General features: G+C 43.1%; 18 non-coding genes and 9 pseudogenes across 18 annotated transcripts; all 27 read left to right on the forward strand.

Annotated features, from left to right (window-relative positions):
* Nucleotides 1-3,420: 3,420 nt before the first annotated feature.
* On the forward strand, nt 3,421-3,529 carry LOC132963014 (5S ribosomal RNA; annotated as a pseudogene).
* A 123-nt stretch (nt 3,530-3,652) lies between these two features.
* LOC132962602 (5S ribosomal RNA) lies at nt 3,653-3,771 on the forward strand. The gene has a single exon (XR_009668551.1). It is a non-coding gene; the product is annotated as a 5S ribosomal RNA (ribosomal RNA).
* Nucleotides 3,772-3,892: 121 nt separating this feature from the next.
* LOC132962605 (5S ribosomal RNA) lies at nt 3,893-4,011 on the forward strand. Its single transcript, XR_009668554.1, has one exon. It is a non-coding gene; the product is annotated as a 5S ribosomal RNA (ribosomal RNA).
* Nucleotides 4,012-4,133: 122 nt separating this feature from the next.
* LOC132962575 (5S ribosomal RNA) lies at nt 4,134-4,252 on the forward strand. Its single transcript, XR_009668522.1, has one exon. It is a non-coding gene; the product is annotated as a 5S ribosomal RNA (ribosomal RNA).
* A 122-nt stretch (nt 4,253-4,374) lies between these two features.
* On the forward strand, nt 4,375-4,493 carry LOC132962521 (5S ribosomal RNA). The gene has a single exon (XR_009668469.1). It is a non-coding gene; the product is annotated as a 5S ribosomal RNA (ribosomal RNA).
* Nucleotides 4,494-4,615: 122 nt separating this feature from the next.
* Nucleotides 4,616-4,734, forward strand: LOC132963751 (5S ribosomal RNA). Its single transcript, XR_009669068.1, has one exon. It is a non-coding gene; the product is annotated as a 5S ribosomal RNA (ribosomal RNA).
* A 119-nt stretch (nt 4,735-4,853) lies between these two features.
* On the forward strand, nt 4,854-4,962 carry LOC132962893 (5S ribosomal RNA; annotated as a pseudogene).
* A 120-nt stretch (nt 4,963-5,082) lies between these two features.
* Nucleotides 5,083-5,191, forward strand: LOC132963307 (5S ribosomal RNA; annotated as a pseudogene).
* A 123-nt stretch (nt 5,192-5,314) lies between these two features.
* On the forward strand, nt 5,315-5,423 carry LOC132963090 (5S ribosomal RNA; annotated as a pseudogene).
* A 121-nt stretch (nt 5,424-5,544) lies between these two features.
* LOC132963749 (5S ribosomal RNA) lies at nt 5,545-5,663 on the forward strand. Its single transcript, XR_009669066.1, has one exon. It is a non-coding gene; the product is annotated as a 5S ribosomal RNA (ribosomal RNA).
* Nucleotides 5,664-10,971: 5,308 nt separating this feature from the next.
* LOC132963495 (5S ribosomal RNA) lies at nt 10,972-11,090 on the forward strand. The gene has a single exon (XR_009668827.1). It is a non-coding gene; the product is annotated as a 5S ribosomal RNA (ribosomal RNA).
* A 121-nt stretch (nt 11,091-11,211) lies between these two features.
* Nucleotides 11,212-11,330, forward strand: LOC132963626 (5S ribosomal RNA). The gene has a single exon (XR_009668951.1). It is a non-coding gene; the product is annotated as a 5S ribosomal RNA (ribosomal RNA).
* Nucleotides 11,331-11,452: 122 nt separating this feature from the next.
* LOC132962830 (5S ribosomal RNA) lies at nt 11,453-11,571 on the forward strand (annotated as a pseudogene).
* A 122-nt stretch (nt 11,572-11,693) lies between these two features.
* Nucleotides 11,694-11,812, forward strand: LOC132963564 (5S ribosomal RNA). Its single transcript, XR_009668893.1, has one exon. It is a non-coding gene; the product is annotated as a 5S ribosomal RNA (ribosomal RNA).
* Nucleotides 11,813-11,935: 123 nt separating this feature from the next.
* Nucleotides 11,936-12,055, forward strand: LOC132963126 (5S ribosomal RNA; annotated as a pseudogene).
* Nucleotides 12,056-12,177: 122 nt separating this feature from the next.
* LOC132962635 (5S ribosomal RNA) lies at nt 12,178-12,296 on the forward strand. Its single transcript, XR_009668575.1, has one exon. It is a non-coding gene; the product is annotated as a 5S ribosomal RNA (ribosomal RNA).
* A 119-nt stretch (nt 12,297-12,415) lies between these two features.
* On the forward strand, nt 12,416-12,534 carry LOC132963566 (5S ribosomal RNA). The gene has a single exon (XR_009668895.1). It is a non-coding gene; the product is annotated as a 5S ribosomal RNA (ribosomal RNA).
* Nucleotides 12,535-12,657: 123 nt separating this feature from the next.
* Nucleotides 12,658-12,766, forward strand: LOC132963405 (5S ribosomal RNA; annotated as a pseudogene).
* A 123-nt stretch (nt 12,767-12,889) lies between these two features.
* LOC132963826 (5S ribosomal RNA) lies at nt 12,890-13,008 on the forward strand. Its single transcript, XR_009669139.1, has one exon. It is a non-coding gene; the product is annotated as a 5S ribosomal RNA (ribosomal RNA).
* A 119-nt stretch (nt 13,009-13,127) lies between these two features.
* Nucleotides 13,128-13,246, forward strand: LOC132963704 (5S ribosomal RNA). The gene has a single exon (XR_009669025.1). It is a non-coding gene; the product is annotated as a 5S ribosomal RNA (ribosomal RNA).
* Nucleotides 13,247-13,369: 123 nt separating this feature from the next.
* On the forward strand, nt 13,370-13,488 carry LOC132963421 (5S ribosomal RNA). The gene has a single exon (XR_009668756.1). It is a non-coding gene; the product is annotated as a 5S ribosomal RNA (ribosomal RNA).
* Nucleotides 13,489-13,609: 121 nt separating this feature from the next.
* On the forward strand, nt 13,610-13,728 carry LOC132963753 (5S ribosomal RNA). The gene has a single exon (XR_009669070.1). It is a non-coding gene; the product is annotated as a 5S ribosomal RNA (ribosomal RNA).
* A 122-nt stretch (nt 13,729-13,850) lies between these two features.
* Nucleotides 13,851-13,969, forward strand: LOC132962831 (5S ribosomal RNA; annotated as a pseudogene).
* Nucleotides 13,970-14,091: 122 nt separating this feature from the next.
* On the forward strand, nt 14,092-14,210 carry LOC132963565 (5S ribosomal RNA). The gene has a single exon (XR_009668894.1). It is a non-coding gene; the product is annotated as a 5S ribosomal RNA (ribosomal RNA).
* A 123-nt stretch (nt 14,211-14,333) lies between these two features.
* LOC132963127 (5S ribosomal RNA) lies at nt 14,334-14,453 on the forward strand (annotated as a pseudogene).
* A 122-nt stretch (nt 14,454-14,575) lies between these two features.
* On the forward strand, nt 14,576-14,694 carry LOC132962647 (5S ribosomal RNA). The gene has a single exon (XR_009668585.1). It is a non-coding gene; the product is annotated as a 5S ribosomal RNA (ribosomal RNA).
* A 119-nt stretch (nt 14,695-14,813) lies between these two features.
* On the forward strand, nt 14,814-14,932 carry LOC132963527 (5S ribosomal RNA). The gene has a single exon (XR_009668858.1). It is a non-coding gene; the product is annotated as a 5S ribosomal RNA (ribosomal RNA).
* Nucleotides 14,933-15,000: the final 68 nt, after the last annotated feature.

A 15,000-nucleotide genomic window follows, 5' to 3' on the forward strand; every position in this document is an offset into this window, starting at 1 on the left:
CTTGACAGTGTAGATAATGTAGATGTCGAAAAATACATACATTTAAAAGAACAGTTGGGAGTGATTGAACTTAAAAAGAGTAGGGGTGCAGCCATTAGGAGTAAAATACAATATATGTATGAGGGGGAGAGGAGTACAGCCTTTTTTTTAGGTCTGGAAAAACAAAAACAAAAAAGAACAGAAATAAACGAATTATTAAATGAAGCAGGTAAAAGTGTGACAGATAAAAAGGGAATTTTAGAAATAGTAAAGGGCTATTATGAAAGCCTGTTTTCGAGACAGGAGTGTGATAGCGTGAGTGTGAACAGAGCTTTGGGTGCCTTAAAGAAAAAACTAAGCGAGGACGATAAAATGTGGTGTGATTGTGAGTTTACAGAGGGAGAAATCAGAAGTGCTTTAGAGGGGTTAAACAAAAACAAAAGTCCTGGGAGCGATGGCCTAACTGCGGAATTCTACCAAGCTTTCAAAGAGCAGCTGGTGCCCTTGGTGAACAAATTGAGTAAATATATGGAAAAAGTGAAACATATACCAAAAAGTTTAGGGGAAGGGGTGGTTACTATTTTTTACAAAAACAAGGGGGACAATAAAAATCTGGACAACTACAGACCAATCAGCCTACTCAACACAGACTACAAAATCATAGCAAAAACAATAGCCAATAGAATCAGGGAGGTAATAGGAACAATCATAGAACAAACACAATCATACAGTATACCAAACAGAGACATAGCAGACTCAATCATTTCAATAAAACAGACGGTCAGGGATATGGAAGGGGAGGGGGGAATATGGCTAGGGATTGATTTAAATAAAGCTTTTGACAGAGTAGATCACGGGTTCATGGGGAAGGTGTTAGAGAAGTTTGGATTCGGGGAGAGAATGAGAGAATGGATAAATATGTTGTATACAGGAGCGGAAAGCAAGATAAAATGTAACGGGGAACTAACTGATTCTTTTAAAATATCAAGGTCAGTGAGACAAGGATGTCCGATGTCAGCGCTGTTGTACAGCTTGGTAGCAGAGCCGCTGGCAGCACTGATATCGGAAGACGTAAACATAAAAGGTATAGGTAAGGAAAACGTAAAAATAATACAGTATGCAGATGACGTGAATATAATGGTAAAAGGAGAGGAGGATATAGAATTGATATTAAAACATGTACAAACTTATGAAAGAGCATCTGGGGCAAAAGTAAATGAAAATAAGTCAGAAATTATGTTACTAGGTAAGGAATCCAATCTAGTTAATAAGTGGGGATTTAAAACGGTGTGTGAGAGAAGAAAAGTGTTGGGAGTGAATATGGGGAAAAATGAGAATGAATGTGATGATGTAACATGGAAAGAGGTGGTGGGTAAAATTAAAAAAACATTGAATTTGTGGAAAGCGAGGGGTCTATTGTTGAGAGGAAGGGTAGCCGTAACAAATGCTCTCGTGTTGTCCAAAGTGAATCATGCGCTGAGTACTTGTACGCTTCCGGACTGGGCCTTTAAGGAGATTTCAAAGACCATTAGGGACTTTATTTGGAAAAACAAAGCAGCGAGTATAGCTCACAAAACAATAATAGGGGCTAAAGATCAGGGGGGGCTAGCTTTGATTGATTTACTTACAAAAAAAGTAGCACTAAGAGTCAAATTGATAGGCAAATTTATGGACCAGAACCGGAACGTAGTTTGGAAAAACCACTTCAAACAATATCTGTGCAGTTTTGGACTCTACAACGAGGACAACCTGTACCAGATCAATAACCCGGATTCATTTAAACACTTGCCACGGTTTTTCCAGGAAGTACTCAGTGCGTGGTATCAGGTTTCATCCTGGACTGTACCAGAGTGCGGAACGAGAGGGTCAGTGCTACGACTGCCCTTCCTCTCGAGCCCGTATTTTAAAAATGGGGAGAGGGTAATTAAGTGTGAAGCTATGTCGAAAGCGGGATATATTAGAATAAGGGATTTACTGAACTGTGGGGGGGATTTTGATTTACAAATGGTGGTGAGGGGTTTAAAAAATAAAGGGTGTGTGTGCAGAAAGGATGTGATTGAGGGAGTGTTTGCAAATGTAAAATTGTCTTTGTCGAGCGAATGGGAAAAATTAATCAAAGAGAAGGAGGGAGTGATGCAGGACGATGTGGGGGGGATCTCCCTGTGCCTAGGGGAGAAGAAACACAACATTACAGATGTCACTACAAAAATTTGGTATAGGTGCGCAATCACACATAGAATACAGAAACCCACATCCGAAGTAAAATGGACAGACACATACCCGGACATAACAAGCAACATGATATGGAAGAACATTAACATTCCGCATACACCACATGCAATATTTGACCTAGATTTCAAACTGAGGCACAGGAGGATCTTCACCTGCATCGTCCTGCATCAGATCCATAAGGAGAGGTATGAAAGAAAGTGTTGTGTATGTGAAAGTACGGATGAGGATTTAATACATTTGTTTGTTACGTGTGGGGAATTGGTTTATTTTTGGGGAAAAATAAGAGAAATGTTGGGGAAATGCAGTAAGAATGAGTGTTGGAATGAAAGGGGGTGGGAATTGTCGGTGTTGTTGGGGGTGGGAACAAAACAAAAAAATCACAATGTAATGAATATAATTTTGGCTTTTGCAAGAAAAGCGGTTTTTAACAGAAGGAATTATGCACTGTATGAAAGTAAGAAAATGAATGTGTGGAGAATGTTTGTGAATGAATGGAAAACACATCTTAAATTGTTGTACATAGCGAATGAGAGTGAGTTTGTGAGAATGTTTGTGGAAGGTGCGAATGTGTGTAGAGTAAATGAGGAGGGAATTATGTGGGATGTCTAAATTATTTTGTTTTTGTTTTTTTGGTACGAGGGCTTCTTTTTTGGTCATGGGGAAAATGGGTGATTTGATTTGGTGGTTTTTTTTTCTCAGTGGTTTTTTGAGAATACTGTGGGGTTTTTGTATGTTTTTGTGGTTTGTTTTCAGAGGGGTGTTTGCTTTGGGGGAGGGACTCAGAAGAGTTGTCATGAGTTGGGGGTATCAGGGGTGGTTTGATTTTTTTTTTCTGATGCTATGTTTTTATTGTTTTTAGGGTGCCGTTTGCGTCAGAGGGGAGGTTTAATTTAGAGGGTGTATGTATTGTTATAGCATTTGTTGCAAATGATGTGAAAGAATTATAAATGTTTTTGTAATTTTGATAATAAAAGATAAAAAAAAAAAAAACACGCCCGATCTCGTCCGATCTCGGAAACTAAGTAGGGTCGTGCCTGGTTAGTACTTGGATGGGAGACCGCCTGGGAATACCAGATGCTGTAAAAGCTTTTTCATTTTTTTTGATCATATGTTTTTTTTATCATATAGAGACATATTCACATGTCCAAAAATTCAGCCAGAATCAAGGGCATGACATCTTTAAAAGGCCCCTGTCTGCACACAATAATGGCTTACGGCCATACCACCCTGAACACGCCCGATCTCGGAAGCTAAGCAAGGTCAGGCCTGGTTAGTACTTGGATGGGAGACCGCCTTGGAATACCAGGTGCTGTAAGCTTTTTCATTTTTTTTGATCATATGTTCTTTTTTTATCATATAGAGACATATTCACATGTCCACAAATTCAGCCAGAATCAAGGGCATGACATCTTTAAAAGGCCCCTGTCTGCACACAATAATGGCTTACGGCCATACCACGCTGAACAAGCCCGATCTCGTCCGATCTCGGAAGCTAAGCAGGGTCGAGCCTGGATAGTACTTGGATGGGAGACCACCTGGGAATACCAGGTGCTGTAAGCGTTTTCATTTTTTTGATCATATGTTTTTTTTTATCATATAGAGACATATTCACATGTCCAAAAATTCAGCCAGAATCAAGGGCATGACATCTTTAAAAGGCCCCTGTCTGCACACAATAATGGCTTGTGGCCATACCACCCTGAACACTCCTGATCTCGTCCGATCTCGGAAGCTAAGCAGGGTAGGGCCTGTTTAGTACTTGGATGGGAGACCGCCTGGGAATACCAGACGCTGTAAGCTTTTTCATTTTTTTGATCATATGTTTTTTTTTTATCATATAGAGACATATTCACATGTCCAAAAATTTAGCCAGAATCAAGGGCATGACATCTTTAAAAGGCCCCTTTCTGCACACAATAATGGCTTACGGCCATACCACCCTGAACACGCCCGATCTCGTCCGATCTCGGAAGCTATGCAGGGTCGGGCCTGGTTAGTACTTGGATGGGAGAACACCTAGGAATACCAGGTGCTGTAAGCTTTTTCATTTTTTTGATGATATGTTTTTTTTTTATCATATAGAGACATATTCACATGTCCAAAAATTCAGCCAGAATCAAGGGCATGACATCTTTAAAAGGCCCCTTTCTGCACACAATAATGACTTATGGCCATACCACCCTGAACACGCCCGATCTCGTCCGATCTCGGAAGCTAAGCAGGGTCAGGTCTGGTTAGTACTTGGATGGGAGACCGCCTGGGAATACCAGGTGCTGTAAGCTTTTTCATTTTTTTGATCATATGTTTTTTTTTTATCATAGAGAGACATATTCACATGTCCAAAAATTCAGCCAGAATCAAGGGCATGACATCTTTAAAAGGCCCCTGTCTGCACACAATAATGGCTTACGGCCATACCACCCTGAACACGCCCGATCTTGTCCGATCTCGGAAGCTAAGCAAGGTCGGGCCTGGTTAGTACTTGGATGGGAGACCGCCTGGGAATACCAGGTGCTGTAAGTTTTTTCATTTTTTTGATCATATGTTTTTTTTTATCATATAGAGACATATTCACATGTCCAAAAATTCAGCCAGAATCAAGGGAATGACATCTTTAAGGCCCATTTCTGCACACAATAATGGCTTACGGCCATACCACCCTGAACTCGTCCGATCTCGGAAGCTAAGCAGGGTCGGGCCTGGTTAGTACTTAGATGGGAGACCGCCTGGGAATACCAGGTGCTGTAAGCTTTTTCATTTTTTTGATCATATGTTTTTTTTATCATATAGAGACATATTCACATGTCCAAAAATTCAGCCAGAATCAAGGGCATGACATCTTTAAAAGGCCCCTTTCTGCACACAATAATGGCTTACGGCCATACAACCCTGAACTCGTCCGATCTCAGAAGGTAAGCAGGGTCGGGCCAGGTTAGTACTTGGATGGGAGACAGCCTGGGAATACCAGGTGCTGTAAGCTTCTTCATTTTTTTGATCATATGTTTTTTTTTTTATCATATAGACACATATTCACATGTCCAAAAATTCAGCCAGAATCAAGAGCATGACATCTTTAAAAGGCCCCTTTCTGCACACAATAATGGCTTATGGCCATACCACCCTGAACTCGTCCGATCTTGGAAGCTAAGCAGGGTGGGGCCTGGTTAGTACTTGAATGGGAGACCGCCTGGGAATACCAGGTGCTGTAAGCTTTTTCATTTTTTTGATCATATGTTTTTTTTTATCATATAGAGACATATTCACATGTCCAAAAATTCAGCCAGAATCAAGGGCATGACATCTTTAAAAGGCCCCTTTCTGCACACAATAATGGCTTACGGCCATACCACCCTGAACACGCCCGATCTCTTCCGATCTCGGAAGCTAAGCAAGGTCAGGCCTGGTTAGTACTTGGATGGGAGACCGCCTGGGAATACCAGGTGCTGTAAGCTTTTTCATTTTTTTGATCATATGTTTTTTTTTTATCATATAGAGACATATTCACATGTCCACAAATTCAGCCAGAATCAAGGGCATGACATCTTTAAAAGGCCCCTGTCTGCACACAATAACGGCTTACGGCCATACCACCCTTAACACGCTCGATCTCGTCCCATCTCGGAAGCTAAGCAGGGTCAACTTTTATCAATCAATCAATCAACTTTTATTTGTATAGCGTCAACTCATAACAAGTGTTATCTCGAGACACTTTACAAGAAGCAGGTAAAATACCTTACTCATTGTCTGTTAACATTACAAAAGAGCAGGTAAAAGACCTTACTCATTGTTATGTTACAAAAAGCAGGTAAAGGACCTTACTTATTGCTATGTTACAAAGATCCGGCCTATCCATCATGAGCACTTTAGCAAAGCAGCAAAAGTTACAGTGGTAAGAAAAAACTGCCTTATTAAAAGGCAGAAATCTTCGGCCGGATCCCCGGCTCATGACGAAACAGTCTTCACAGGCCTAGACTGCGCCGGGCTTGGAAAGGGATAGGGGGAGAGATGGGATAAGATGCAGGAAGAGGGATAGAGAGCAAGGGGGTGGGGGGAGGTAGACCGTCCATCAGCAATCCGGTGGGGAGGGGAGGGGGTGTGGGGGGTTGTTCTGGCAGGCCGCCAACCCACGATCCGGTGGGGAGGGGGTAGTGGTGGGGTGGGGGTTGTTCTGGCAAGCCGTCAACCGATGATCTTGAGGAGCCTAGGGGAGCTCAAGAGCTCCCAGGAAAGTAGGTGGTTAGTGACTGAGATTTATAGATAGATACATGCAGTAATATGATGTACTGTATATGCATAGAGAGAGAGAGAGAGAGAGAGAGAGAGAGAGAGGAGCTCAAGGTGCCAGTTCCCCCGGTAGTCTAAGCCTATAGCAGCATAACTAAGAGCTGGTCTACACCAGCACCAGCCCTAACTATAAGATTTATCAAAAAGGAAAGTTTTAAGTCTAATCTTAAAAATACAGACTGTGTCTGCCTCCTGGACCCCGGCTGGAAGGCGGTTCCAGAGGAGAGGAGCCCGATAACTGAAGGCTTTACCCCCCATAGTACACTTGGAGACTGTAGGTACCACCAGCAGGCCTGCACTCCGGGACCGCAACGCTCTCAAGGGACAGTACGGCACTAGTAGCTCCTTAAGATAAGATGGTGCCTGGCCATTTAGAGCTTTGTAGGTGAGAAGAAGGATCTTGAATTCTATTCTAGACTGTATAGGGAGCCAGTGCAGAGAAGCCAGGACAGGAGTAATGTGGTCCCATTTCCTGGTTCTGGTCAGTACACGAGCTGCAGCATTCTGGACCCGTTGAAGAGTCTTTAGAGATTTGCCAGAGCACCCTGACAAAAGAGAGTTACAATAATCCAGTCTGGAGGTAACAAATGCATGAACTAGTTTTTCTGCATCACTTTGCGACAGGATATTCCTGATCTTGGATATATTACGAAGGTGAAAGTAGGCTGTTCTTGAAACTTGACTGATGTGAGAGCTAAAAGACATATCTTGATCAAAAATAACTCCTAGATTCCTAACAGTGGTGCTAGATGCCAGGCTGATGTCATTAAGGACAGTCACATCACTAGAAAAAGTCTCTCTGAGGTTCTTAGGGCCTAGCACAATAACTTCAGTCTTGTCTGAGTTAAGTAGCAAAAAATTTCTGGTCATCCAGGTCCTAACGTCCTTAAGGCATGTTTCTAGCTGACATAACTGACTGGTACCATCGGGCTTCATTGATACATAAAGCTGAGTATCATCTGCATAACAATGAAACTGTATGGAGTGTTTCCTCATAATATTTCCCAGAGGAAGCATATATAATGTAAAAAGAATTGGTCCAAGCACTGAACCTTGTGGGACTCCATGGCAAACTTTAGTGTGCATAGAGGACTCATCATTAACATGTACAAACTGAGATCGGTCTGATAAGTAGGATTCAAACCAACTTAAAGCAGTCCCTGTAATTCCAAGCAAATGCTCCAGTCTGTACAACAGGATCCGATGGTCAATGGTGTCAAAAGCAGCACTAAGATCTAACAAGACGAGCACAGACAGAAGTCCCCTGTCTGAGGCTAGAAGTAGATCGTTTGTAACTCTAACTAGTGCAGTCTCAGTGCTATGGTGGACTCTAAATCCTGACTGGAACTCTTCAAATAAACTGTTGTCATGGAGAAAGTCACACAGCTGTTTAGCTACCACCTTCTCCAGGATCTTCGAGATAAAAGGAAGGTTGGATATAGGTCTGTAGTTAGCCAGAGTTCCTGAGTCCAGAGTAGGCTTTTTAAGTAGAGGTTTGATTACCGCTACTTTAAATGTCTGTGGTACATAGCCTGCCAGTAAAGACATATTGATCATATCTAATATGGAGTTGCTAACTAAGGGAAAGACTTCCTTAAACAGCTTGGTTGGGATTGGGTCCAAAATACAGGTTGACGGTTTCGATGCAGAAAAAATGGAATGTAGCTCTGAAAGGTCGATTGGAGAAAAACAGTCGAGACTAATATCTGGTCCTGGAACTGTCTCTGCCGCAACAGACGTATCTGCACCAGGTAAGGGCAGGAGGTTACCAATTTTGTCTCTGATGTCTAGAACTTTGTTGTTGAAAAAGCTAAGGAAATCATTACTGCTGAGGGCTAGAGGAATACAAGGCTCAATGGAGCCATGACTCTCTGTCAGCCTGGCTACAGTGCTGAAAAGGTATCTAGGATTGCCTTTGTTTTCCTCGATTAGAGAGGAGTAGTAGGCAGCTCGGGCGTGACGTAGAGCCTTCATATATCTTCTATGACTATCCTGCCAGAAAAAACGAGATTCTACCGTTTTGGTCGAACGCCATATTCTTTCAAAATTCCGTGATGATTGTTTCAGAGTACGGGTTTCTGAGTTGAACCATGGAGCCACTCTCCGCCGCTTGACAACCTTCTGTTTCAGGGGAGCAATCGAATCCAGAGTAACTCTCAGCGAATCCACTGCACTATCAACAAACTGATCTAGCTGAGAGGGACTAAAGCTATCGTAAGAGTTTCCAACTGGGTTGAAACACGGTACTGAATCAAAAACAGCTGAAATAGCTTCCTTAAATCTAGCCACAGCACTATCCGACAAACTTCTAGAAAGCACACCTCTTCCAGGCAGAGGTAATTCTAGTAGGACAAAATCAAATGTAATAAAAAAATGGTCTGATAGCAGAGGATTTTCTAGGAAAACTGTAAGGTTATGGATTTCAATTCCATAAGCTAAAACAAGATCCAGGGTGTGGTTAAAATGATGAGTAGGTTCGTTTACACCCTGGGTGAAACCAATAGAGTCTAATAGTGACATGAAAGCTGTGCTCAGGCTATCATTTTCAACATCCACATGGATATTGAAGTCACCTACAACAATTATTCTATCACTGCTAAGGACTAAGTCTGATAAAAATTCTGCAAACTCAGATAAAAACTCAGAATATGGGCCAGGAGGGCGGTAAACTACAGCAACTAGAACTGGCTGAAAGGTTCTTGAGACTGGATGTGGAAGACTAAGAACAAGGCTTTCAAAAGAAGAAAAATTCAGCTTTGGTCGAGGGTTAACTAAAAGACTGGAATTAAAAATAGCTGCTACTCCACCACCTCGTCCGGTGTCTCGAGGTATATGAGTATTAAAATGACTGGGAGGAGTGGATTCATTCAAACTAACATATTCATCTCGACACAGCCAGGTTTCAGTCAAAAAAAGTAAATCAATGTGCTGATCTGATATCAGATCATTCACTAAAAGAGACTTGGATGCTAAGGACCTAATGTTCAAAAGTCCGCAGTGAATCCTCCGATCTTGTAGCAAAATCGTATTCGTAGTTTTGATTCTAATCAGATTCTGATGATTCACGCCGTTTGGATGACTTATAAAAACGCGTTTGGGCCGGGGGACAGACACAGTACCTATAGTATAACTACAGTTCGATTCAGAATTACAGCTATAGTGACTGGGAGACAGATCTAAGGGAGGCGCAGAGAAGTGTGTAAGACTGCAGCTCTGCCTCCTGGTCTGAACTCTGAGTTGTTGTCAGGGTTTTGGACTAATAACCTCTGCTATGTTTCTAGATAATAGAGCTGCACCGTCCAAAGTGGGATGGATGCCGTCTCTAGCTAGCAGACCAGGTTTTCCCCAAAAAGACTGCCAGTTATCTATGAAGCCCACATCGTGTGCTGGACACCACCTCGACAGCCAGCGGTTGAGTGATGACATGCGGCTATACATGTCATCACTGGTCTGATTTGGGAGGGGTCCAGAGAACACTACGGAGTCCGACATCGTCTTAGCAAAAGTACACACCGACTCCACATTAACCTTAGTGACTTCCGACTGGCGTAGTCGGGAGTCATTTGTGCCGACATGAATTACGATTGTATCAAATCTACCTTTAGTCTTTGTCAGCAACTTTAAATGAGATGCGATGTCGCCCGCTCTGGCCCCGGGTATACACCTAACTATGCCCGCTGACTTCGCTAGCTTCACGTTTCGGACTATGGAGTCTCCAATAATCAGAGTTTTATTCTCAGCGGGTGTGTCGCTGAGTGGGGAAAATTTGTTTGAAACGTGAAGTGGTTGGTGGGGAACCGTGTGCTTCGATTTTCGACTATGCTTCCCTCGGACAGTAACCCAGCCACTGCCTCCCGGCTGCTCGGGAGTTACCGGGGGGGAAGCCAAGCTATGTCGGCCCGCACCTGCTACAGGTGGCTGGCTAACTACTGCTGCATACGATGACTCCGACTCAATGGTGCGGAGCCGTCTCTCTAACTCAGACACCCTCGCCTCCAAAGCTAAAAATAAACTACATTTCTTACAAGTATCATTATCACTAAAGGAGGACGAGGAATAACTTAACATCTGACACGTAGAGCAGGAGAGAGCAGGAGAGGGAGAGACAGAAAAAGAAGCCATTGTAAAGCTAACTGCTAGGCTAAACTAAGAGTAGGTACACAGTAACACAGTGCAGAGGAGAACAGAACAAGCAATTATGCAATACGCTCACCGTAGTACGCTGCTCTGCTCAGGTGCTGCTCGCTGCTCTGCTCAGGTGCTGCTCGCTGCTCTGCTCAGGTGCTGCTCGGCTCGGTCGGGCCTGGTTAGTACTTGAATGGGAGACCGCCTGGGAATACCAGATGCTGTAAGCTTTTTTTATTTTTTTGATCATATGTTTTTTTTATCATAGAGAGACATATTCACATGTCCACAAATTCAGCCAGAATCAAGGGCATGACATCTTTAAAAGGCCCCTGTCTGCACACAATAATGGCTTATGGCCATACCACCCTGAACACGCCCGATCTCGTCCGATCTCGGAAGCAAAGCAGGGTCGGGCCTGGTTAGTACTTGGATGGGAGACCACCTGGGAATACCAGGTGCTGTAAGCGTTTTCATTTTTTTGATCATATGTTTTTTTTTATCATATAGAGACATATTCACATGTCCAAAAATTCAGCCAGAATCAAGGGCATGACATCTTTAAAAGGCCCCTGTCTGCACACAATAATGGCTTATGGCCATACCACCCTGAACACGCCTGATCTTGTCCGATCTCGGAAGCTAAGCAGGGTAGGGCCTGGTTAGTACTTGGATGGGAGACCGCCTGGGAATACCAGGTGCTGTAAGCTTTTTCATTTTTTTGATCATATGTTTTTTTTTGATCATATAGAGACATATTCACATGTCCAAAAATTCAGCCAGAATCAAGGGCATGACATCTTTAAAAGGCCCCTTTCTGCACACAATAACGGCTTACGGCCATACCACCCTTAACACGCCCGATCTCGTCCGATCTCGGAAACTAAGTAGGGTCGTGCCTGGTTAGTACTTGGATGGGAGACCGCCTGGGAATACCAGACGCTGTAAGCTTTTTCATTTTGTTTGATCATATGTTTTTTTTTATCATATAGAGACATATTCACATGTCCAAAAATTCAGCCAGAATCAAGGGCATGACATCTTTAAAAGGCCCCTTTCTGCACACAATAATGGCTTACGGCCATACCACCCTGAACACGCCCGATCTCGTCCGATCTCGGAAGCTAAGCAGGGTCGGGCCTGGTTAGTACTTGGAAGGGAGACCGCCTGGGAATAACAGGTGCTGTAAGCTTTTTAATTTTTTTTGATCATATGATTTTTTTTTATCATATAGAGACATATTCACATGTCCAAAAATTCAACCAGAATCAAGGGCATGACATCTTTAAAAGGCCCCTTTCTGCACACAATAATGGCTTACGGTCATACCACCCTGAACTCGTCCGATCTCGTCCGATCTCGGAAACTAAGCAGGGTCGTGCCTGGTTAGTACTTGGATGGGAGACCGCCTGTTGAATACCAGATGCTGTAAGCTGTTTCATTTTTTTGATCAGGTGTTTTTTTTTTATCATAGAGAGACATATTCACATGTCCAAAAATTCAGCCAGAATCAAGGGCATGACATCTTTAAAAGACCCCTTTCTGCACACAATAATGGCTTACGGCCATACCACCCTGAACACGCCTGATCTCGTTCGATCTCAGAAGCTAAGCAGGGTCGGGCCTGGTTAGTACTTGGATGGGAGACCGCCTGGGAATACCAGGTGCTGTAAGCTTTTTCATTTTTTTGATCATGTTTTTTTTTATCATATAGAGACATATTCACATGTCCAAAAATTCAGCCAGAATCAAGGGCATGACATCTTTAAAAGGCCCCTGTCTGCACACAATAATGGCTTACAGCCATACCACCCTGAACACGCCCGATCTCGTTCGATCTCAGAAGCTAAGCAGGGTCGGGCCTGGTTAGTACTTGGATGGGAGACCGCCTGGGAATACCAGGTGCTGTAAGCTGTTTCATTTTTTTGATCATATGTTTTTTTTTTTATCATATAGAGACATATTCACATGTCCAAAAATTCAGCCAGAATCAAGGGCATGACATCTTTAAAAGGCCCCTTTCTGCACACAATAATGGCTTACGGCCAAATCACCCTGAACTCGTCTGATCTTGGAAGCTAAGTAGGGTCGGGCCTGGTTAGTACTTGGATGGGAGACCGCCTGGGAATACCAGACGCTGTAAGCTTTTTTCATTTTTTTGATCATATGTTTTTTTTTTATCATAGAGAGACATATTCACGTGTCCAAAAATTCAGCCAGAATCAAGGGCATGACATCTTTAAAAGGCCCCTGTCTGCAGACAATAATGGCTTACGGCCATACCACCCTGAACACGCCCGATCTCGTTCGATCTCAGAAGCTAAGCAGGGTAAGGCCTGGTTAGTACTTGGATGGGAGACCGCCTGGGAATACCAGGTGCTGTGAGCTTTTTCATTTTTTTTATCATGTTTTTTTTTATCATATAGAGACATATTCACATGTCCAAAAATTCAGCCAGAATCAAGGGCATGACATCTTTAAAAGGCCCCTGTCTGCACACAATAATGGCTTATGGCCATACCACCCTGAACACGCCCGATCTCGTTCGATCTCAGAAGCTAAGCAGGGTCGGGCCTGGTTAGTACTTGAATGGGAGACCGCCTGGGAATACCAGGTGCTGTAAGCTTTTTAATTTTTTTTGATCATATGATTTTTTTTTATCATTTAGAGACATATTCACATGTCCACAAATTCAGCCAGACTCAAGGGCATGACATCTTTAAAAGGCCCCTGTCTGCACACAATAATGGCTTACGGCCATACCACCCTGAACACGCCCGATCTCGTCCGATCTCGGAAGCAAAGCAGGGTCGGGCCTGGTTAGTACTTGGATGGGAGACCACCTGGGAATACCAGGTGCTGTAAGCGTTTTCATTTTTTTGATCATATGTTTTTTTTTATCATATAGAGACATATTCACATGTCCAAAAATTCAGCCAGAATCAAGGGCATGACATCTTTAAAAGGCCCCTGTCTGCACACAATAATGGCTTATGGCCATGCCACCCTGAACACGCCTGATCTTGTCCGATCTCGGAAGCTAAGCAGGGTAGGGCCTGGTTAGTACTTGGATGGGAGACCGCCTGGGAATACCAGGTGCTGTAAGCTTTTTCATTTTTTTGATCATATGTTTTTTTTTGATCATATAGAGACATATTCACATGTCCAAAAATTCAGCCAGAATCAAGGGCATGACATCTTTAAAAGGCCCCTTTCTGCACACAATAACGGCTTACGGCCATACCACCCTTAACACGCCCGATCTCGTCCGATCTCGGAAACTAAGTAGGGTCGTGCCTGGTTAGTACTTGGATGGGAGACCGCCTGGGAATACCAGACGCTGTAAGCTTTTTCATTTTGTTTGATCATATGTTTTTTTTTATCATATAGAGACATATTCACATGTCCAAAAATTCAGCCAGAATCAAGGGCATGACATCTTTAAAAGGCCCCTTTCTGCACACAATAATGGCTTACGGCCATACCACCCTGAACACGCCCGATCTCGTCCGATCTCGGAAGCTAAGCAGGGTCGGGCCTGGTTAGTACTTGGAAGGGAGACCGCCTGGGAATAACAGGTGCTGTAAGCTTTTTAATTTTTTTTGATCATATGATTTTTTTTTATCATATAGAGACATATTCACATGTCCAAAAATTCAACCAGAATCAAGGGCATGACATCTTTAAAAGGCCCCTTTCTGCACACAATAATGGCTTACGGTCATACCACCCTGAACTCGTCCGATCTCGTCCGATCTCGGAAACTAAGCAGGGTCGTGCCTGGTTAGTACTTGGATGGGAGACCGCCTGTTGAATACCAGATGCTGTAAGCTGTTTCATTTTTTTGATCATGTGTTTTTTTTTTATCATAGAGAGACATATTCACATGTCCAAAAATTCAGCCAGAATCAAGGGCATGACATCTTTAAAAGACCCCTTTCTGCACACAATAATGGCTTACGGCCATACCACCCTGAACACGCCTGATCTCGTTCGATCTCAGAAGCTAAGCAGGGTCGGGCCTGGTTAGTACTTGGATGGGAGACCGCCTGGGAATACCAGGTGCTGTAAGCTTTTTCATTTTTTTGATCATGTTTTTTTTTATCATATAGAGACATATTCACATGTCCAAAAATTCAGCCAGAATCAAGGGCATGACATCTTTAAAAGGCCCCTGTCTGCACACAATAATGGCTTACGGCCATACCACCCTGAACACGCCCGATCTCGTTCGATCTCAGAAGCTAAGCAGGGTCGGGCCTGGTTAGTACTTGGATGGGAGACCGCCTGGGAATACCAGGTGCTGTAAGCTGTTTCATTTTTTTGATCATATGTTTTTTTTTTTATCATATAGAGACATATTCACATGTCCAAAAATTC

The sequence above is a fragment of the Labrus mixtus genome, unplaced genomic scaffold (assembly GCF_963584025.1).
Source record: "Labrus mixtus unplaced genomic scaffold, fLabMix1.1 SCAFFOLD_52, whole genome shotgun sequence".
NCBI lineage: Eukaryota > Metazoa > Chordata > Actinopteri > Labriformes > Labridae > Labrus > Labrus mixtus.